General features: G+C 41.3%; 1 pseudogene; it reads right to left on the bottom strand.

Annotated features, from left to right (window-relative positions):
- Positions 1–461: 461 nt before the first annotated feature.
- Positions 462–13,242, bottom strand: LOC106984164 (40S ribosomal protein S15a-like; annotated as a pseudogene).
- Positions 13,243–24,491: the final 11,249 nt, after the last annotated feature.

Here is a 24,491-nt window from a genome sequence, read left to right as displayed (position 1 = left end):
GGCTAGAAGTTAGTTTTTAGTTAAATCTTTATTATATAGATGATGATATTGAGATACAGAAAAGTAAGATGACTTGCTCAAGGTTATATAGATGTTTAGTGGGAGATTAGGGATGGGAACTCTGTATTCCAGCTTCCAGCTCAGTATTTTTTCCACTATGCATCTTCCCTATGGTTCTGAATCATCTTGGAGTAGTACAGCCCTATCAATGGATGTATTATGTAATACATCCCTTTACTCAGGTGCCACATAATCTATGCTTGCTTTAAAATGTTTTAATGTACATGTGTTCAATCATATGCAAACGTAGAGAACAGAAAAATAAACCTTTGTATGCAGAATGCCAGCTTGATTCATTACCAACGTTTTGCCTCTTTTTGGTTTCATCTGTTTCCCTTTTTTAATTGTTAAGTATTTTTTTTACCACTGAGGCATTTTAATTGCACGTATATATGACATCCCTAGAAAAAGAATCCCAGGATTTTCCCTCCTGTGTGTTTTTGTCCTGCTTCTTCATGGTCCATGATGCCAGCTGAGGCTGCCAGTACAATGACAGCAAACTGGAGGGACAGGAGCCAAGGATTCTGCTATTTGCCTAGATCTTTGAGTTGCACATCAAATCTGGGGATGATCACTCCACACTTGTTTAACCTGCCTGTGAGGTCCAAACAATTTTCCCAGCTCTGTGATCATCAGTGATTTCAAATTTGCCAATGTAAACACACTTCATCATCACGGTTAGAAACTGGATGATGACGGGGCACCTGGGTGGCTCAGTTGGTTGGGTGACCAACTTCGGCTCAGGTCATGATCTCATGGTTCATGAGTTCAAGCCCCGCATCGGGCTCTGTGCTGACAGCTCGGAGCCTGGAGCCTGCTTCTGATTCTGTGTCTCCCTCTCTCTCTGCCCCTCCCCTGCTCACGCTCTGTGTCTCTCCATCTCTCAATAATGAATAAACGTTAAAAAAAATTAATAAAAAAAAAAGGAACTGGATGATGACTTTGGAGCATGGCCTAATAAGAACCTGGCGTTTACCTCTCTTTTCAGTATTATTAATGCTCTTGAGATCATCTGTCAGGACATTCATGTGCACCAATATGGTTGCACGGAAAGATGGTGGAAAGAGCTAATTGTTAAGTATTTTAAAGTGAATCCCAGGCCATATCATTTCTCCTACAAGTACTTCTGTATGTATTTCTAACAGTTATGAAATACCATAATCATACTTAATAAAATTCAGGATATTTTCTCAATATTACCCAATACTCATTCTACGTTCCATTTTTTCTCAATTTTTCTCTAAGAAGTTACTTGTAAGAGTTGTTTTTCTTTTTCAAATTGAAATCAAAGTAAGGAGCCTATATTTTATTTGCTGGTCTGTGTCTTGTAAAGATTTTTTTTTTAACATTTGATAATTCCCCAGCCTTATTTTTTTCTGCTATTTGTGGGTTAAAGAAATCAAGTAATTTTTCTGTGGAATTTCTTATACTGTGGATCCAGCTAATTACAGCCTTGAGGTATTGTTTAATGTGTATTCCATATATGTTCTATAAACTGGCAGATGTATCTAGAGGCTCAATTTGATACAAGTTTATTTTGGGGACAAGAACGTGTCATGGATAGTGTTAGGTACTTCCAAATTGCATCACATCAAGTGACAGTAACACCTGGTTTTTCCACCTCTAGTGATGTTAAAATTGACTGACAAGTTTAGGTATTGTGAGTCTGATTCAACCATTATAAAATTCCTCATCAGCTTCTCACCTAAGGGTTTTAACTACCATTGCCCAAATCAATGCTGTCACTAAGGACTATAAAGTTTTGGTTTTTGATGCTGCCACTTTTTTCTGCACTTATTGGTTGGAAGTCTTATGTAAAGAACTTTTCCTTATCAACTATTTGTTGACTCTAAAATACAATGCATACAAGAAAGGTAAGTTAAATGCATTTATTTTAAATTTTCATAATAATAAATCAGCACCTTAGCAATAGTGTCCAATGAGGCATTATCATTTTGGAATTTTAAGAACTCAGGGATTTTCACATATTTGGTGTGTTTTAAATTGTGCATTAATGTTTTTGGTGTTAAGATTGCCAATAGATAGCAGCAGCTTTTTGAAGTTAGTCTTGTGTTTGACACAATCACCTATAGCTTCCTTGCCTTCTGGCGTAATAAGATGTGTCAGCCTCTTGTTGTCCATAACCTGCCTTAAACCTGAAATTGAGCATTCCTCCAAGGAGTCCTAATTCATTTTAGTGATAAATATTATTCAGAAAGCATTGTTTGGTTGCTAAGGTCATTATTACCTCTAGACTTTTCAATAAGCATGAATCACAATGATATTACTAATTTTTATGATAGATTACATGGTTTTTACTTAGCTTTTATGAATTTGTATTTGTATCTCTCTCTTTTTATACATGAGAATCTTGGCCTCTGATGGTTGCATAGCTCGTTCTCAATCACATCTGGCACTCAGCATAGTGGAGACCTGGAACTTTCTGAGAGTCCTTGGGAACTCTCCTCACGCCTCTCCCCTTCGGGGTGCTTAACACTACATTGCACCCAGAACAGACACTCAAATATTTGTTGGATTGAACTGAAGTCCAAGTATTTTTTGAAAGGCACTCTTTGCGGAAGCCCAGGGCAGTAGAGGGCAGGGATCCTAGCTATTTTCTGGTTCAGCTTCTCATTCAGCACTGAAAAACCCTGAGGCCAACTTGTTGAAGCAATGTGAACAGGACTAACAGAAAGGAAACCGTATCAACAAAATGTAAACCGCACCCACAGAGTAATTGACTCTTTAGAGCTGTGCTGATATGAATGCTAAGGTAGCTGGATTCAAAAATCTTATCAACTCTCTTAAGAGCTGCCTCTTCCACGTCAGAAGGGGAAGAAGATGAAAGGAAGGAGAGACGGGGAGGAATTGAACGTTTTCTCCCAGGAAGGGAGGACGGGGGTTTGGTGGAGGGAGAAAAGTGGGTGCTCAGCTTTTGACCTGCAAAACACCTGCAGATCGTTTTTGCCTTGGAGGCAGCCTTGTTCTTCACTTCTCCAAGTGGGAGCAGCAGGCCACTTGAGTTTGAGGAGAGAGTGGGCGCATGGTGGAGCAAAAGCATTGTCTCTGGCAAACGGCTGCACAGGTAAACATTTGATTGAGTGGATGTGTATTCCTCATATGGTCACATTTCCAAAAGCCCAAGGTCCCTTATTTCTAGTAACTGGTCCTCCTTGTTGACCCAAAACTACAATGTTTAGGAAAATACTTAAAAAAAATTTTTTTTTACATTTGTTTATTTTTGAGAGAAAGAGAGAGAGAGAGAGAGAGAGAGAGACAGAGTACAAGTGGGGAGAGGGGCAGAGAGAGAGGGAGACACAGAGTCTGAAGCAGGCTCCAGGCTCTGAGCGGTCAGCACAGATCCCGACGTGGGGCTTGAACCCACGAACATTGAGATCATGACCTGAGCCATAGTCGGACACTTAACCGACTGAGCTACCCAGTCGCCCCTTGGAAGATACTTTGTAGAAGACTGGGCCATGCATTTCTTTGCTTTTATTCTTTAGAAAGAAATACGCTATTTTGTGAAATGTTACTGGTGGCATCCAAAAACTTCTTGGGTTTCAACTCATTCAGCTTAATATAACCCAATAAATACTTACTGAATATTTATTTGTAATACGTTTACATCAGAATAAATATCCTGTGATAAATAGTAAGAATTTTCACCTGCAAATAAACAAATATGTTTAGGAGTATATTTTCAGTGTTACTAGGATCATTTTACTACCTGTGACTAGGAAGCAGCCTGATAAAAATGCATCTCGATACACTTTCTATCTTTTGGACAAGCATAGGCATTGCTACTTTGGTCTTGAATCAGCTTCTGAGGAGCCGAAGCGTGTCTAGGCAAGTGGCTCTCTGTAAAACATCCATTTGGATTTCAGCTTTGTCTTTGAAATAATAGCCTGACCATGTTTCCAAAGAACAAGTTTGCAGTCAGTGCCAATTTCCCTCCGTAGTGTGTATCCTTAATAAAAAGATAAAGCACTACCATTTTTTTTTTATATAAGAAAACACATCTACAAGGAAACTTACTAAAATGTCTCTACAGAGGAATAGGTGAGGCATCTCCAGACAAGCCCCAGGCAGATCACTAAAAATCAAATTGGAATGGATGTTGAGACTTTACCGTGGCGATTACTTTGCAATGTACACAGGTACCAGATCATTATGTTGCACACCTGAAACTAATATCATGTTATATGTCCGTTCTATCTCAGTCACAAAAATCACATTGGAGATAAAGCTAGAAATATGGCCAGAACCAGTTGGAATTTTCTTCCATCTAAAGTTGCTTCTCACATTCTTTTTTATTGTTGTTGCTGTATTTTTTAAATTTAAATCCAATTTAGTTAACATATAGTGTAATAATGATTTCAGGAATAGAATTTAGTGATTCATCACTTACATATAACACCCAGTGCTCATCCCAACAGGTGCCCTCCTCAATGCCCATCACCCATTTAGTTCATCCCCCCCACCCAACACCCCACTCACATTCTTGAATGGGATGGGATTTGCACCCTGTTGGTGACTTCTCCATCTTGTATCAGAAACAAGGAGCCAAGCCCAAGTCCAGGCACATCTTTATAAACTGTTAAATTGCATAAATATGTACTTTGTATTCAGACTGAAACTACCATATTCATTTGTGCTCAGCAGTGCCCTCAAACACACCCTAATTAAACTTAGAATACTAAGTAGATAAGAACAAGAAATAAAAATCAGATACTGATGGAAAAAATGTTACATCAACTGAAAAAAAAAGTACATTCCACCTTCATAACAACTGCCTAGCTCCTTAGAGGCAAGGTAATCACACAGAGTTGTTCTAGGTGTGTGATTACAGCTAATGAAGGAAGGCTGCCTCACACGGATGCTGTTCTCGGTAGCAAAGGAGGAAGTGTGATTGTACCTTTCATCGGTGGAAGTAATAAGGAATTGAGAAATTATATGGTAGATGGTACCAAGTGGCTTTGTGAGATCCTCTGCTACATCTTTCCCCCGAGTGTGACGATGTTTGTAACGTAACTCTGTTTTACCTCTTGCTACACTAAAGCCCTGGAAATGAATTTTTGATGGTTCAGGATGAGCCCTATGAGGCAAAGTTATCAAATATGATACGAACACTTCTTACAATACGTCTTTTAAAGAGTAGAAAGTGTTTTGGAAGAGAGGTTTGCTTGGGCTTAAAAAAAATTTTTTTTTAAATTCTTTTTAATGTTTATTTATGTTTGAGAAACAGAGGGAAACAGAGCATGAGCAGGGGAGGGGCAGAGAGAGAGGGAGACACAGAATCTGAAGCAGGCTCCAGGCCCTGAGTTGTCAGCACAAAGCCTGATGGCAGAGCTTGAACTCATGAACCACGAGATCATGACCTGAGCTGAAGTTGGTTGCTCAACCAACTGAGTGATGCGGGTGCCCCTTGCTTAGGCTTTTCTCGCCACAGATCTGTGTAGGTTTTTATTCCCTAGGGGGAAAGCCATGCTGCTTCCTTATGGCCATTCCTTTGGTTCTGCTGGAACCATCCATCCACGTCTGCAATATGCTCACAGTTTCCAATCCTAGATTTCTTTGTTTCTGCCGCTATAAGGTTAAGGCTTGTGATGGTGTTTAGAAGGAAATAAACATGCCTTGTAATAGGCCAACATGACGAGCTCCAGCTAGTGGGACCTTTCAAAAGTAAACTTGGAGAATGATCAGTGGAGAAAATAAAGCCTTTATTCCTGGCTACTGAGAGTGATGCCATCCAGCAAGCTGTTCTTTGATTTCACTGTTATGGTGAATCAAAGTACATCTGACACCCTGAGGGGATAGCACAGTTGAAAGACTCCATACTTGAAAACAGAAGAAATTCTAAAGTTACAAACTTTAGATGGGTGGGAGCCATCAGAGTATTCCATATTTTAGAAGGTTTAATTTTCAAGTTCTCCTTCAGTTCACATAAAAGCCCTACTTCCTCTTTCTCTTTCTTGGCCAAAGGACAGGGACCTGGACAGGAGTTCTGGAAAGGGCAATAGGGACCCTGGGAGTTTTCCCGTTCTGGTGGTGGCAGCTGCTGGGTGCCTTTGATTCTGCGCCTTTCGGTTTGATGTCACCATGTTGTCCAGTGGTGCTTTCCCTGGAACTGCTTTAATGACTACGAATATTATTTTGAAAGACCTAACACCTGATATTCCAATAACAGACCTAGCTATTTTGCTTTTAAATGTCCACAAGAGCTGGGGTGCCTGGGTGGCTCAGTCGGTTGAGCATCCGGCTTCGGCTTGGGTCACGATCTCACGGTTTGTGGGTTCGAGCCCCGCGTCCGGCTCTGTGCTGACAGCTCAGAACCTGGAGCCTGCTTCGGATTCTGTGTCTCCCTCTCTCTCTGCCCCTCCCCTGCTCACACTCTGTCTCTCTCTCTCTCTCTCTCTCTCTCTCTCAAAAGTAAATAAACATTAAAAAAAAATTTAAATGTCCACAAGAGCCGATTATCCCGAAAATCTCCGGATTGAATTGTAAAAGTGCACATTGTAGGAAACTCCCTTTGCATTCCAAATTTGTCCATTTGAGGTAGGGTGTTTATGGTGAGAACATTTTCTTTTGTCTTTTTTGTTCCTTGTCCTATTTCAGAGCACTTACTTTACCGCGTCTCTCGTCCTCAGAGGGGAGGGGTCCTGTGTTGGCATTCAGCCTCTTGAGGGTTGGGAAGCCACAGCTTCCAATGTGCTTACTTGACTGGTAGATGAGATACACCTGACAAGATGACACCTGCTTGCTTGCTGTGAAATTTCTATGTGCCACTGGAACGTAGACAAGATGTAATGTCAAAATGATTTTGTTCCATATAGAAAGCAATTTGAGGGGCGGGGTGGTCACATACTTTATAAAGACTTCAGCTCTGTGGTTATTGGTGGAATTGGAAACCTTCATAAGGAGTCTGGAAACCCCAGGTTTAGCTACAGAAAAACAAACCAACAAGAAATGTATAGTAACAATCTCAGTTGTGAAGAGGCTGAGGGGAAAAAAAACAACCATTGAAGAATAGTAATAAGAAATTTTTCTAGCTTTTGAACCATGTTCAGGAACATCCGCTGAGCAGCTGGTGGGTAGGACTGAAGAAAACCAGTTTAGCCTCATGATTGACCAATTTCTGAATTCATCTGAAGTAGGGATTCATCTGGGATATAAAGAATTTTACATAGATCTTTGTATCCATTTACTTCTCCTTGTACTTTTGGGAGCTACTCATGGAGTATTGGAGGGGCAAGGTGGTGGTGGGTATACTGTTGAATATTTGGATTTTTGTCCTAGCTGCCAGAAGAGATTTAGTTTAGTTTACATTTATGTTCCATGAACAAAGTTGAAAATCTTGTTACATGTTTAAAGGCCATTTGCATTTCTTTTTCTAGGAATTTGTTATTGTTACCTCTTGCTCATTTTTCGGTCAGACTGTTAGTCTTTTCCTTTTCTACTTTTAGAAGCTCGTATATATACATATATACACATACATACATACATGTATGTATGTATACACACACACACACACACACACACACATACATTAGCTGTTTGTATCTGTGATCCATGTTGCAAATCTGTTTCCCTCGTTTGCCATTTGTCTTGTACTTCCCTTCTGCAAATACGTTTTAATTTTATGTAGCTAAGTTTATCAATATTTTCCTTTGTTGCTTTTGTGTTTTTAATCATAGTTCGGGAAGCTTTGTGCATCTTCAGGTAATGAAGAAATTCATTCCTTTTCTTCTCATACTTGTGTGGTTTTATTTCCTGTATTAAATCTCTAACCAATTTGAAGTTTTCATGGTGTCCCATGTAAGGAATAGATTCTATTTTATCTTTGTCCATATAGCTATTCAGTTCTTCCAACGTTACTTTATTAAGAAATCCGTCCTTTCCCCATTGTGTTGAGATCATTTCTCATATACTGAATTTTCACATGCAACTATATCTATTTCTGGATTTTCTGTTTTTTCTATTAGCCTGCCTTGATATTCATGGATCAATATAATTCTGTTTTTAATTATACAGACTTTAGCATTTATACTGTAACAGTAATCTATAATGTCATTTCATACATAGTAGGAACAGCTTCCCCACTCCAGCTGACTCATTGTGCTCTTTTTCCAGGGTGTTTGTAGTTATTCTTGCTTGATTTTTCTTCCAAGTGAACTTCATAACCACTTTGTCTAGCTCCAAGCAAAAATATCTTTGATGGCGTTAGGTGTATAAATCACTCTAGGGAAGACTGACATTTTTATCGCACTGAGTTTTTCTACCAAGACATACTACCTGTCTTTCCATTTTTCAGTAAACTTTGTAGTTTTTAGGAGTACTTTATGCTTTTCCTCATGTAAGCTTTATATATGTCTTAATCTTACTAAGTTTATGTGTAATGTTTTCCGTATGTAAACAGTATTTTTTTCCATTACATATTTTAATTGGTGCTTGTTTTCTATGTAAGGGCTATTTAAAAAATATCCACTTAAAGCTATTGTTGTGGTAAATTCTCTTATTGTTAGCAGTGCTTTTCAATTATTTTAGTTTTGGGGTAATGTAACAGATGTATACTTGTATCACACGTATTCTATCATATGCATATTCTTCTCTTTAATTCTTATGCCACAATTTCTTTGTCTTGTTTTATTACTTAGGCCCAAGTCACCAACACAATGTTCAATGTGTAGCTGCGTTGCTATTCACAAAGAATAAAGTTGATTACTTGGGTGACCATTTCCTCTTTGTCTTACTTTTGCTCTCCTAGTAGAGATGGTATGACTGGCAGAGTTCTAAATGTTAAGTGTGAAAGAAACAATGGGAATCTAGGGAGTTGGATAATTTACAATTGGGAATTCAGATCCTGGAATATCTATGGTTCACGTGAAATGTGAAGCCAACACGTAAATGCTTCATTTCTTTGGGAACTGCTGAGGTAATATCTCCCTTAATTGTCAACAACCTGCATGTTCACAGGGATATTTAACTTGTTTCTTTTGCCAGCCTAAGATAAGGGATGAGTAAAACTTAACTTGGATAAGAAGGCCTTCTTCTCATATCTTCTGCCTAAGCCAGAAAGCCATTCTGCTAAAGTGTCCCTGTCATTTATTTAGGGCTTATAAGGCACCAGGTCCCCATGCCACAGCCCCCCCCACCCCCTTTTGCATCCATATAACACACCAAACTGAGGTTGGAAGATGGTATGTAGCTTGCTCAAAGTTATACAACTCATAGGAGGTGAAGGTGAGATTAAAACCCAGGACTATTGGATGCTAGACTGCCTCCTGGGTGGTCCCAGCACTCTCAGCTATGGTCCCTGGTTTGGACATAAATGTGCACTGGCAATGAGTATCTTCAAGCAACGTCTTCCAACGTGTGCATGTTTCATGGCTGCTTCTGAAATGAGTAGAAGTTATCTCCAAATGATCATTTACATTAACATTATTAATCAAGTTTAAGGAGCCATTTGGCCATGTGGCTTTGTCACATCTGCTGACTGCAGAAGATGACTCAGTCTATTACCCTGAAAAACTGCATTTCAATATTTTGAGGAAGACATTCAAATCAGAAAATTGCCATCACTTTTGCTGCATCTCCGACTTTACTGCAATCCATTTTTTAAAACTTCCAACAGAACAGGAAGTATTGGCTTTAAAGCTTCTCTCTCTGCTTCTGAGAGTAAAGCTTAGAAAATTGAAAAACAGAAGACTCAAGAATGACTTTCTGCTGTTTTGAGAGAATGAACTTCACATGCCTCTCATACTCTCTTCCATATTAAAAGCAAGGTTATTTTTTTAATAGTGTTCGTGCTTTTATGAAAATGTTATGTGCTTTTAAAAGTGTTATGCATAAAGACAATAAGAAAGTTTAGATAAAATCTTTTTTTCCCATTAGCAGGTATTCAGTGATGTGTCAGATCTTGATATATCCTAATTTGCTTCTGTCAACTTTACTTTTGGGTATCCTGACTCTAATTTTTTAAAAGTTGACAGATGTCATGTTATTGTCACTAATTTCTCCCACTCGGCTCTCAGCAGTTCATTGTTCTGAGGAAGAAATTGTCATCTCCTCTCTCCCCTCTGCTGTTTCTGCTTAAGAAAATGAGGATCTTTTATCTGTGCCTTGGTACAGGCTGGCATTTGACTCTAGAGTATACGGAGTCCTGTTCTAGAAAATTCTGACTCACTGGCTTCTCAGACCTCATCGTCCCTTTGTGGTTAAGGAGAGGGAGTAAAAGAGGGAGTTTACTGTGCCCCAGAAGGAGGAAACTCATGAGTTGACACTTAGCTGCACCTGCTCTAACACATGTGGTTAAGTGAGAACTTTCACAACTGACAGAATCTGGCTTCATCCACAGAGCGGACCAGCAAACGCACCTCAGTGATAGACCCTTATGCATACTTGTCTAAAGCTCCTGAAACCTTCTCTTTGACATAGAGCTTTTTCTCTGGACTGCTCAGTCAGTGACATTTAAATGGCTGATTTAGCGCAACCCAGTTGGTGGCCTCTCTTGCATACTGTACAATATGGGAACAACCACTGGGATGGGCAGGCTGCTCCCTGCTCAGACCACCTCTGAAATCGTGGCCTGAGAAAAATCAGGAATTTGGACGAGTAATATTGGCACAATAGAAGAGCTATGCCCTCAGCCTGGCCCCACACCTCAGAGCCCAGTAACGACCACGTCGGAGAATCAGCCTCGTGAGCCGGGAAACATCTAGGTGCTGGCCTCATGCTCATGCAACTTGATAGAATTTTTTTTCTCGCTTTTTCTCCTTTGCATCTAAGGCTCTGCAAATACATTGCTAGGACCTTGGAAGGGATCTCACGAATTCTCTTTGCCTTCATGGATTTTTACAGTAGGTCATCTCTTGCCTTAACCTCCTCATCGTGTGATCTCTCTCCTCTTTCCTAACTTTTTCTAAGTTATACGCACTTCCACACACTTTGATGTGGCTTTATCTTTGCTCCGCACTCTCTACCGTTAGGTGATCGTATGAGTGATTTGTTAGGATGGCTCAGGTTAGGATGTTGTGACACAATATTAATAGCATTCTTTTTCACTATCAAAACTGCCCCAGTTTGGATGATAAGGTTTGTCACCTCCTTATTGCTTTTAGTGACGTTATTGCATTTCATTATACTTCGTTATTAAATTACGTATTGCTCATATGAAATTGCTTAGTTTATGGTCATATTTACTTTTCCTGCTAACCTAATTTTGGCTCTCCGCAGACTTCTCCAGATAATATCCGAGCTGGAACCAACCAGGGCTGGCACTGGATGCTTTATTATCAGCTAGTCCTACCAGCCACTTTAGCAAAGTTTCCAGACGTATGTGTGAAACGAGCGGTGCAAAACGTGAACATTCATCCATGTGACAGTTATTCTATCTGACGATACCAAACACCCTCTTGAGCCCCAAGACTGACCTTCCTCATGTTCTTTCCTATTTATCATCACATAAAATTGTCCAAGCTACATACTTCCACTTGCCGTGACAGAATATGTGGTTTGGGGAGAAAAAGCTCAGTGGTTTGTTTCTTTCGGAGGTGACAGTTTATGGTCTGTTTATATGACATACACCTTGACAAAATGGTTTGTATCAATGTGGTCTTAGTCTAAACTGCTAGATGTGTGATGGGGCAAGAAATAAGGGGATGGCAAAGGCTTTATTGGAAACCAGTAGCCCCTGGTAAGCTCGTTTCGCGTTTGACATGGTGCAGAGCAAATAAGAGAGGGCTGAGAGCCTCAGGCACCCTAGATACAGGGAAATATGGGTTGTTGCTGACGAGTCAGGCTTTGGCATCAGACTTGGTTTTGAATTTGTTCTTTGCTTCATAAGCTTCCTAACTTATCATTGAGTTAGTTAATGTCTCTGAGCCTCAATGTCGCCATCTGTAAAACTGGCATAATGATACCGCCTACCCCATAAAGTTGTTGTAAAAATTCAAGGAGACACTATACACATAGCACTAAATGTGCTGCTACGAAAGCTGTAGCTGCCACCATCATCATCATCACACGTATGACTGTCCTGTGTTGTACTGGCACTTCTGGCATCATTGTGGAAGAGTGGAATTGTGGTTGTGGGAAAGCACTTGGGGTAGACATCAGGACCAGTAGGTTTTTGTAGGAAGATATGGAACCCAGAAACAAGAATCTAGGCTTTTCACTGACTGGCTCTGTGACCATGGGTAGGTCACTTCTCCATGACTTAGTTTCCTCAATTACCAGTAGGGGAGGGACACCTGACCCAAAGCCCTCACCAAGGGGTCATGGGAACCAAGTGGGATCATACATATTAAATTAGTTTAGAAAATCCGAAGTATTATGTGCAAATGTGATGGATCTGTTCCTGTTGTTCATTGTTATTGAGACTATGGACCAAAGGAGCTCTGATGAGGATGTCTGCCCCATGGCACTCCATCAGCAGAGGCCACTTGAAGACCACTGCTCACATTTTGCTGTGTTCTGATTATGTCTAATATTGGCTACAGACTTGGCCACATTATCATAAGAAGAACATTTATTTTATGTGCACTGTGTGAAAGACACAGCATCCTACCTCTGTCCCTCCCTTCCTCTAGTGCTGGGATCAGGGAACACAGCTCTAGCTCCAGCTCTGCCCCAGCTGCATGTAGGACTTTGGAGGTCGATTGACCTCTCTAGACAGTTGTCCTCCTTTCCACAGTGAGGAGCTGAGTGTAAAGCAGTCTGCTGACTACCCTGCCACCTACGGTCTAAGTGATCGCTCACTTGCCTGGAGTGCTGCAGATCCCAAATGACTTGTCTAATTTCGCCGACTCTGCAACCCCTTCCTCCATATCTATTCTTCTGTCACGGGTCAGTCTTCTCCAATGGCCATCTTCAGTGTCTTCCTGTTGCCTTTGAGAGAAAGACAAGCCCGGTCCTCAGGTCTCCAAGCCTGTCCTGGCGTGGGTTGCCTGCCTTCACATTACTTCGCCTTGTCACACCTCTCTCACTACATTAACTTCTTTCAGCCACGCTCCCGTTACTGCCTCTTTGCCTGGTCAACTCTTCCCCACCCTCCTGCCTCCAGATCAAGTGCTGCTTCCTGAGGAAGGCTTTCCGCGCAGACTCCTTGCGCCTGGACCCCTGACCCGCGCAGACTCCTTCCTCCCGATTCTGCCAGCATCGGTCCTCACCTCCATAGCTCATGTCAGTACGGAAATTTTATATGGGCTCGTTGATCGCTTGATTTCTCCCTGTATCCCCACTCTGAACACGACTCTTTGAGGACAGAAACCACATTTCTCAGGGCGCCTGGGTAGCTCCGTCGGTTAAGTGTCCAACTTCAGCTCAGGTCATGATCTCGCGGTTCGTGAGTTCAAACCCCGCGTCGGGCTCTGTGCTGACAGCTTGGAGCTTGGAGCCTGCTTTGGATTCCGTGTGTGTGTCTCCCTCTACCCCTCGTGCTCTCCCTCTCTCGTTCTCTCTCTCTCTCTCTCAAAAATAAACAAAAAAAAAAGAAAGAAACCATGTTTCTCTTTGTTCACTGCATACCCTCACATACCTGGCACATGGAGAGATTCCGAAAAACCACTTTCTGAGTGAATAGCGAAGTGAATGAAATATACATGAACTATGAGATAATTTAATAACTCCCACATATTGTGATTCTACACCTTTTTATTCATCGGTTCAGGGCTGTTCACCATGATTCTTACATGGGATGTCCCAATAAGGTCCCATTATTTCTAGGCATCTAATTTCTAAAAGTATAACTGTAGGGATTAAATAAACTAAGTTAACACAGGTATTTGGGAATTCTTTGCAAGATTTGAAATAGGAGTCACTTAAGAAACAATCAGAATTCCAGAAGAGCTTCATAGAACTGATGGTGAGCCAGGCTTCTCTGTGGACCTGCCTCTGGTCAAAGCTGCCCGAGTTCCCTACTGGGATGAAGCCAATGTAATAACCGCACAGAGAGCTTGGCTGCTCATGAGCCCGTGGGGGTAGGTTCTGCAGTGCTCTAGTCTTTAGTCAATCTTAGTTCTTCCGGCCTTTCTCGCTCCTTCCATACTTCCGGGCTCTGAATGTCCACTGGGGCCCCCTGTGCTTATAAAGTCTGTAACTGCCGGAGGAGCAGCCTCTTCCTGATGCGAGTTTCTCTCAAGCCCCACTGGGCTTTGGTACTCATCTCTGTCCCCCTCATCACATCCTCTGCTCCCAGCAGACCTGCCTTTCAATTTCTCGTGACTCAGCATGACTTCACGATGGGCTTCATTTTGATGTTTTCTGTTGAAGCAGTCTTTTAAAAGGCTCCTCCTCTATTGACAGTGAGAGAAGCCCCTTCTGACCCAATGAAATACATCAGCTGAGGTTTCAACTACATTAAGAAACACGATTCCTAACATGAAAAGAAACTTGCTTTCCATAAGAGAGAATAGGGAAAGGAATTGAGGGAAAATTCCCCATAAGGCAAAATTAGGCCAATTTAAGGCAAGAAGACAGTTTCTCAACCTTGACTATATATGTGGATCACCTATGAAGCAGGCGAAATGTGGACTTCAGGGCTGAGATCCAGCACTGCTGATTTCAGTAGTTCTGGGGGCGAGGGGTAGAAACTTACCTTTTCAAGGACCACTGGCCATTCAGACATAGACACCCAGGAACAAAGTTGCAAACACTTCTGGAAGCAGCAGTACCCACAGCCAAAGCATTTTGCCCAGAGCCATCCTCTGGGATGAGCAGCCATGCTGGAGGGAACTGATGGGTGAAGACTGGGCATGTAGGTCTTGATTAGACACCATGGTGGTCCGACAGCCTCTGGCAGGTGAAATGCTCATGCAATAGAAATTTAAACATGACAAACTGGTTTGTGATTTTAAGACTATTTTGACTCTACATGTTGCTTATTGCTCAGATGCTTCTGATGGCATTATTAAGAACATAATTTTCCTTTCTAGATGAAGGAAGAATCATCTGGAAGAATCCAATATTGTGCCTATTTTAAGTTTTTGAAGGGAACTCTGGGTCTGTTGCTAATATTTCTCTGCAGGTATTTTCCATCTTTGCTTTGTGTCTTGGGGATGAAAAGCATTCCCATTCCCCAGCCAAGGGCAAATGCAGTTTTGTTCCAGTATCCAGAGACATTTCAGTCTCACTTCTTGTCACGGCACACTGTCTCTACCAACCCCAGAGTGAGGGCAGCGCATGAGCACGTGAGGACTCAGAAGGCTCTGGTTGTGTGCACTGGGATTGACACACATGAGCCTGCACTCATGGCCAGCAGGCTTCCGCTGTCACTAAAGCATAGCAAGAGGGACAGTACACTCACTAGAGAAGCAATGAGCAAAGCGTTGTGAGATATTCATGTCTAGACACAGTGTGATTCTGGTTATCAAATTAACTGGAGGCTTCTTAACTGTTTTTGTAACTATAAGCTTATATATGCTTATTGTAGAGAATCAGAAAATATTTAAAAATATGAAGAACAAAATAAAAATTCCTTGTAAGCCAACTGTTCAGAAATGACTTCAGCAACATTTTGCATATATCCTTCTTTGCATATATGCATTTTGCATATATCCTTCTAATATAAAATATATATGTATGTCATCACAAATACCTACCAACTATTTATACATATATATCACACACATGTAACATTTATATTTTAATATATGTTATGTATTTAATAATGGGAAGAATATACACAGAATATTACTAAAGTTATTAATATATATGTTCACATATATACACAGAAACAGACACAAATTGCTTTAAAATTTGGATATTTTTAAGCTTTTATCTAACATTATATTGTGACATTTTCCCATGAATTTGATTTGATTTTTTAATATATTTTGTACATGATTTTTTAATATATTTTGAAGTTTATTTATTTATTTTGAAAGAGAGAGAGATGATTTTTTAACATATTTTGAAGTTTATTTATTTATTTTGAAAGACAGAGAATGAGCAGGGGAGGGGCAAAGAGAGAGAGAGAGAGAGAGTCCCAAATAGGCAGAGACCAATGCAGGGCTCAATCTCACCAACCATGAAATCATGACCTGAGCTGAAATCAAGAGTCCTATACTCAACTGACTGAGCCACCTAGGGGCCTCCAAGTACCTGATTTTTTTTTTTAAATGTTTATTTATTTATTTTGAGGTGGGGGGGGGTGGAGGGGAAGGGGCAGAGAGAGAAGGAGAAGAGAATCCCAAGCAGGCTCCATGCTGTCAGCATAGAGCCCATCCTGGGGCTTGGTCCCAGTAACCGTGAGATCATGACCTGAGCAGAAATCAAGAGTGGGATGCTTAACTGACTGAGCTACTCAGGCGCCCCGCCCCCCCCGTACATGATTTTTAACAGCTATATGATCCATAATGCTGTGATTGCAATGAATATTACTTTATTTGGGGCCATTGATATTGCTTCTAAATATGTGTTATTATAAAGGAAGGTTTCAATGAGCAATCTTGAGCTTGTATTTTTGTCTGTATCTTTGATCAAATTAATGTGTGGCTCCTTTAGTAAGTCAAAACCAGGGAAGACTGTTTTAATTTAGTGTCTCATTGGAACTGAGTCAAGAAACATTTCCAAAATGAACTCGCTGAATTGCTTTCCAAATCTCTTGCTCTCAGAGGAAGGAAAGGAACCCGAGAAAGCCTCTTCTTCCCCTAGCTTTATAGGCACACAGCTCTCTTCTCTGTCTTTTAAACACTTGCAGATTCTGTTAACTCTGGCATTCAGGGGAGAGACAGCACTATGGCTACCTTAGTGGTTACTTCATTAAAGCTTTTCTGTGTGACATTCCTATATCTCAGAGGACATAACTTTGCTCAGAGGACATAACCCAGAGTGTTTGATTATATATGCAAAACTTTGTGATCTAGGAGCTCTGGTAGGGAAATATATCATAGGGCTAAGAAAACAATCTACAGAATCTCAGCCAGTAGGATCTCACGCTTTGAAAGAATTAAGGACTGGGCGCCTGGGTGGCTCAGTCGGTTGAGTGTCTGACTTCGGCTCAGGTCATGAACTCGTGGTTTGTGGGTTCAAGCCCCGCGTCCGGCTCTATGCTGACAGCTCAGAGCTTGGAGCCTGCTTCAGATTCTGTCTCTCCCTCTCTCTCTCTGTGCCTCCCCCACTCTCACTCTGTCTCTGTCTCTCAAAAATAAACATTAAAGTTTTTTTTTTAAAGAAAGTTAAAGACTGATAACAATTGATTAATGAGATATCAGAGCCATTGAAAAGATGAAATCACTAATCACTACCTAATCTGTTTTTAGGTATAGTAGACCAGAGCTTTACAATTTCCGGCATCATAAACCTTAGTCAAGCCATGACATGAACGCAAAGTGTAATTTCCACGACCACAGTTTTTGTAATCAGCTCAATAAAAAAACCACTCTGGCACACTGGGAAAACATAAGTTTAGTTCAATTTTAATCTTGGGGAAAGAGAATTTGGAGTAATGACTTGGAGTTTCTAAGAAAAGGAAATTCAATAGTAATATGATTCAATGCACGGTCCTTCCCTCATCTGGTGCAGATGGGCTAGCTGTTAACGTGTTGTCTCCTGGCAGCTTATGTTGGGGAGATACGTGCAATGCCGGCCTCAGAGGCTTGTTTGGAAGAGATGTTGCTGGGGTGGGGGGCCCTTTTGCCCCCTGTCAAGCTCAAGTCACAGGCTCGGGATGCCCCCCCATGATCGTGCCAGCTCTGGACCCTTCTTCTGCTCCCCTCCCCTGTTGCTGTCCCTGCCACATCCACCACCTACATCTGTCCCTCCGCTGTGTCCCTGGTGTGTGTCCTTGCAGTGACCTTCTGCACATGGCCCTGGTGTGGAAGTTTCTGCCCACAGCTGGCCCTCACTCTGTCGTGATCATGTTTTGTGGGTGTCATCACTGGGGGTCTGCCTGCTTGGGGCTGCGGCCTGACTTTACCCACCTTGTGTCAGATTGAGCAATATGTGTAGCCTCTGTAAGCTCCTGTCTCTTCATCTGTAGGCGGAAGCTAATAAGACCCATGTCATAGGTTTTGAGGACTAAGTGAGCTGATACTCACCTGGCACACAATGAGGACTGAGTGTTTATTGTTACTGATACTATTAAGTTTGAAAGTGAGTTGGGAGCTCTTCAAAAGTCAGGGAACTGGCCTTAAGCTTCCTGTTTTATACCCACAGGACCTAGCACAGGGTAGAACATTTGTTGATAATCACTTGTTGACTCTTTCCTGGAGTTTAGCGGTTATCTATTAGCGTGACCTTTGTGGCGGACGTCTGGCTTTCCTGATTGTGACCTCTGTGGTGTCTGGCCACATAACTCCAAGGCTGCAGCCTCTTTTCCATTTTATCCATGACCAGGGATGGGTTCATAAATGTTTGACCAGTTTAAAAAAAAAAAAAAAAAAAAAAGCCCTAATTTGAAGTGTTCCTGGATTCCCGCGGTGTGAATAGTTTCATCAGGGCCAATTTCAGGCTACCATCATGAGATGAACTTGTTCACAAAAGCCCTGGAGGTTTTGCAGTCGACTCTCTGGAGCCACTGGAGCAGCTGCAATTCACCCTGTAAAACTAGAACCTAGGGGACCCAGGTGGGGCGCATAACGCTGACGTCAGAATTCACTGGGGTTGGGCCGGTGTCCCGAGTGCCATTTGTCTTTCTTGAGACCTTGAGGGAAATCCAAATTCACATTCAAAAATCCATCCTCCAAAGCACAGGGCAGAACTTTGTCGCATGTTGTTGGGTGTCCCCCACAGTCCTGGAGGTCACGATGAGAATGGTCAACACACGCCTGTTCTACGGGCTAACCACATCGTCAACACGAGACCTCTTGCTTGTCTTATGGTATGTAAAATGTACCCATTTAGCAATATCAATGAATTCCTTGGAATGGTTGCCTTTTCCTGCAGAAGAATTTTTCTTTCTAAGCCATCATTCAGCTGTTAGATGAACGAGGCAATGCCAGTGCCAGATATCCATTGGAATATGCCCAAAGGGCTTCTGCGGGGGACCTTACAGGTAGAACTACCATTGGCTCCCGTGGGAATGACACCACAGCAATCGTGACATGCTGCCTGCCCTTTTCCATTTTTATGTACAGGTCCTCCCTACTGTACTCAGGGAGAAATTAGGACCAAAGAGCTAGAAACTCCCACGTTTTAGAAGGGTCTAATAGAACAGTTTCTCTGACTCAGATCTATAGAAAAGGGGTCCGCCCTGTTTAACCCTCTGGAAGATAAGTGGTCTGTGTCCAATTTAGCAAAGATTTATTGAGTGGTTGCTACACGTAAATGCAATTATTACCTTATAATGTCTTAATGTACCCAGTACAAATTTGCAGCTGCCCATCGCCCTGCCCCAGAAATCTCTTTTATAAGTAGCACTCTGCTCACCTTCTATTGGCTAAACCATACACCTCCAGATATTCTGTTGTTCACCCTGCTGCATATAATAGGGGCTAAGAAGAGGCACAGAACATAGGCCACCTTCAAAGAGCCCCCATCTTGTTGAGAGGACACATGGGCATGTGTGATACTCTGAGAATAAAAGAGTAAACATACCACTCAACAGGGACAGGACATACTGACTTTGTTTAAAGCCCAGACATATGACACGTCCGCTGGCTAGATGAATGCTGTCCACTTTAATCACTCTTGGAAACTGCGTAATTATTCCAGTGCCGTTACTATTGTCCCAACTGGGTTTACATTTCCTTTTCAGGAACTACCGGCAGACTCCATGACAGATTCGTTTGAAGATTCGCAGCATACTTTTTTTTGAGGGTGGATTTAGGACGAATTCTTTGGTAAATTTATCGTCTTATAAACTGACTTTAAATAGGTAGCAGATATTCGAGGCTGGCTTATTCAGTGTCTATCCAGCCCCTGTCCCTTTGCCTTCCCTTATTTCAGAGGCCAGGAAACTGAAATCGTCGATTTCCTGGCACATGAGTGCAGCTCGGATTGGCCAGGCGATACCACCTTTGCCAATAATATGTAGGTGGGGAAGTTCTTGGGAAGGTTTCATTTTTTCAATTTAAAAGGCATAGCCTTGGGTGGAGAGAGTTTTTGGCCTTTTGTCTTCTTCTGTGGGTGCACTAGATACTTGGGGAGAGTATTAAGCAGTTTATAAACACGAAGGCATCTCGAGGACCAAATCTTAAGGATGGTTGGGAGCATCACAGAAGGGCCATCCCAGCGCTAGACGTTATGTCTCTGGATGTCCTGTTACATGAACAACATAGACCCGTGACTTATTCAGCGTCTGCTTGTCTGGTTGTCCATGACTTACAGAGGAGGGGATTCCTAAGAGCGTACTAAAGACAATTCCCTAAGAGGAATTCTAGATATGACTTAAACCATGGCAGAATTATTGAAGTAGGTTAGGACGATTGGTGTTCTGATGGCAAGGGAGGGAGTTGACAATTACCGAGGGTCTCCTTTATGCCAGGCACACTTCAAATGTTATTTCCCTTAAGGAGGTCAATGAAATCAGAGTTAGATTTATTCCCACAGCCACTTAATGGGAGAGCTGGAGTTCAAACTCAGGTCACGATGACTCCCCAAGACCAGGGTGTGTGTGTGTGTGTGTGTGTGTGTGTGTGTGTGTGTATTGGGGGGTGTGTGTGTGGTAAGAGGGATTTCAGGTGAGAGACCATATTGATACGAACAAGCATAGGTAGAGAAAACAATAAGAAACTTGACCTGGTTGGAATTTAGAATTCATTTTGAAAGTACAGGAAGATAAATGTGGGCAGAGAAAAGCACAGCCAAATTATGGAGGGTCATGAATCTTAATCCAGTGACTAGAGCCACTGGTTAGTAGGAAGCAACTGTACATTCTTTGGAAGGGGAATGATACGGTACTCTCTTGGACGAGTTATCTGGCACCAGGTTTCACTATAAATAAAAAAGGCAATAGACTTAATCAAAACCAGATTAGATTACTTTTTAGAAGACTATGTTTTTGCCAACGTGTTCTTTTTTAGAGTATAATTCTTCAATACCAGGGACGATTACTGGGCCTGCTTGATAAACAATTCCCCTGCTAGAAACTCTAGGCAGCTAAGAAATCCGGGATAGGTGTCCATGGAATAAATGGAAGAGGAATTTGCGTCTTGCCTTGATGTACTCTCAGCAACTTTGCATTCTTGTTTTTAAAAATTTTTTTAATGTTTATTTATTTTTGACAGAGAGAGAGAGACAGCATGAGTGGGGAAGAGGCAGAGAGAGAGGGAGACACAGACTCCGAAGCAGGCTCCACTGAGCTTTGTATTCTTAGTGTTACTACTTCTCAAGATGTGATAGAGGATAGAAAAAGCACATTACATCTAAGATAGGAGTTGAGCATTAGAAAAGTCTTCGATAATTTGAAATTATATGTGACACAAAATAGCAGAAAATTAAGTTTAATTGTCTGAGAGGCTGGTTCGATAATGCTAAGCTGCCTACATTATATCTAGTATTTAGACGCAGTCTTTCTGGTACAGTGATAATCTTTGTAACAAAGCAGTTAAAAGTTAGCTTCTCAGTATGTCTTTAATGAAATAGGTAGCTTGATTCAAACTTTCTTTTTCCTTTCTTTTTTTTTTTTAGTTCTTTTTCTCTCTTTTCCCATTTTTTTTTAGTTTGAAAAGATTTATTTATTTCAGGAATCCACCAGAGTGCTTTTCTGAGATTTTGTTAGCATCACAGCATTTATGACAATTTAACTATAACAGGAGGCTACTGAGAGCAGAGACTAAACTTGGAATTAAAATTGATGGTACGCGAATATAATAAAATTTTTATCCACAGATACCAATGGCTATCTGCCCAATCGTTCTACTTCTCCTGATGATAATAACGTTTCCATTTTCTTCTTCAGCAAATCTGTTGTTTCTCAAGTTTAGACTGTGGACCTTGGGACCATTACATGTGAGACATCACTAATAGATGATGTAAGTGTAGTAATTAATTATTAACTAATTAAGTGTATTAAGATATCTGGGAAGAGATTTGTATCAGTTTGATTCCCTTTACAGTATATTAATATCTTCCTTAAGTTTTAAATACTTTACTTAAGACCTAGACCCAGAAGTGTCTACATGTTGCTGAAATCTAAGCTATATTAAAGTTCTTATTTAGCTCTAGAAGAAGTTTTGACTGTTTATTATCTAGAGCTACCCTGTCTGCTTTGAAGTCTGCTGAGGGTGGGTGCATTCTAGGGGCTGATACTTGTCAGGGGCCCTTTGGTAACCTGTAGGTGAGGCCATATTCATTTCAAAGCACTATAGACTTCTCTTCACTTAACCTAAGGAGACATTAAGTATCCAAGAGACATGGCATGGGACAGTTTTATTGTGATGATTCTGTTTCAGTGGGTGACAATGCTGAAGCTCTTTATTGCTTTCCAGTGGGCACTTTAAATTTCCTTCAAATACTATTATTTCTCTCCCAGCAGGCATCCTGTCTTAGCTCCAACTGCTATAACAAAACACCACAGAATGAGTGTTTGAAACAGCAGACATTTATTTCCCACAGTTTTGGAGGCTTGGAAGTCCAAGGTCAACGTGCCAGCAGATCTGGTTCTTGCTGAGGTCTCTCTGGCTCCCTGAAGGCCGCCATCTTGCCGAGTGCTCAGATGACATCTTTGTGTGCAGATGCACAAAGAGCTCAGGTCTTCCTTCCTCTCTTTATAAGGATGCTAATCCCATTATTAGTAAAACCTTCATGACCTCATCTAAACCTAAGTATCTCCCAGTGATCCTTAACATGGAGGGTTAGGGCTTCAACATATGAATTTGGGTGGGGAGGGACACAAACATTCAATCCACAAAACACTCTTTCCATTCCTTTAGCCTGAAACCCTCTCCTCTTTCTCTTTACTATCTCTGTTCAGGCACTAAACAATGGGAAATTTCCTGAAATGGCTTCTATTTTATAATCTTACTTTTTTTTTTTTAATAAAAAAATGACTATTTTAAAGGAGTTGTAGGACTTTAAAATCCCTTTAGAGGACTTTAAAGTCAACTTTTCTGAGCTGTGCTGTATGGAAGGAAGTTCCTGGTGATACAGGCAACCACATTTTGCTTGTATTATTTTTTATTAAGGCATTTTGAAATCTTGCCCACATAAATGGATCAGTAGGCAGAGCATGGCTATGATCACCAACCAATAATCCAGAACATACCATGGGGAACTTCAACCAGGTTTTGCCAGTAGCTGGTGAACAGTACTCCTGATGGCGTAGAAGATATTTTGCAGGTAAAGAAACAAAAACCAAAAAACAAGCACAATCCCTGAAATAGTAAATTCATGGTGGATATCTTAAGTTACTTAAAAATTTTCCAAAGGACATAGTCATCTCAAGAACAACAGAATTGACATAGGCACATTGTTAATTTATGTCGGGTTAAAAATACTTTGTATTTTTGATGATAATTTTAGCTTTTAACGTTAGCTCAGAAGTTCTGCAAATACCTGAAGGAATTTCGGTGTTGCTCACCACCTCTCCTACACATCCTTGTCAACCTGCAGGATTGCTATTGTTACAAGTCTTAGTATTCCCATTATTTTCTACGTGGAGACAGAATTTAGAACGGTTGCGTTTTTACTACCTTGTTTGGCCAATTCTTCCTCTTTCTGGAGGGAAGGATGACAATAATCATATTGAATTTATGGTCTGATGTTGTCTCCTTCATTAGAAATTTTTCACCTAAAGTGCAAAACGCCTGTAATAGAATAGAACCTCAATAGGAAAAATGATGATCTGTTGGTGGGTGCTGGTGGTATGACCCATCCCCAAAGAATAAGTTCCAATTCCAAAGGTCTGAACTTTGTGAAACTCAGATGAGGTGCCTTGACTTATCATGCACTGAGGTCTAAGGTACTGATGCTTTAGGAGGGAATGACAACTCACTTGCAGATTGCTAAGCCATAGCACTTACTGCATATAAACCTGGTATCAGTTCAAAGTTTATGAGACTTTGAAATATGAAAGGCTGGGAATACAGTTGGCTGGGAGGGATTAATGCAGCTGCTGCTGGATGGGATCATCAGAGGGCTCCAAGTGCAAGTTGATTCTCCAAGGAGCTCCCTTTTTTTCCCGAAGGAATGGTGGGAACATGCTGCAGAGATGTGTTGTGAAAGCCTGACTTCCCTTCTCAAGGACGCCTCTCTCTTCTTGGTCCCAAACACTGACCCCTTTCTGAGAGGTCTCTGCCAGGTGTGTTTTTCAGAAACACTCTCTGCCCAGTGGGTTCCACCTACAGAGAGAATGGCCTGAGCAGGAATGTGGACAGGCAGGGTCTGAAGTGGAGCATGGGAGACCTACCTTCTTTTCTGGGGATGATTACAAACTTTAGTGGAGTCCGTAATTTTGTTGAGTGTTTGTTCACTCTCTGCCAGGCTCTGCTCCAGGCCTGAGGGTGCTGAACAGTACGACAGAGCCAGCTACTGTTCTGGACAACCTCATG

Source organism: Acinonyx jubatus, chromosome F2 (genome assembly GCF_027475565.1).
Source record: "Acinonyx jubatus isolate Ajub_Pintada_27869175 chromosome F2, VMU_Ajub_asm_v1.0, whole genome shotgun sequence".
NCBI lineage: Eukaryota > Metazoa > Chordata > Mammalia > Carnivora > Felidae > Acinonyx > Acinonyx jubatus.
This window is presented reverse-complemented; position numbering and strand designations above follow the sequence as displayed.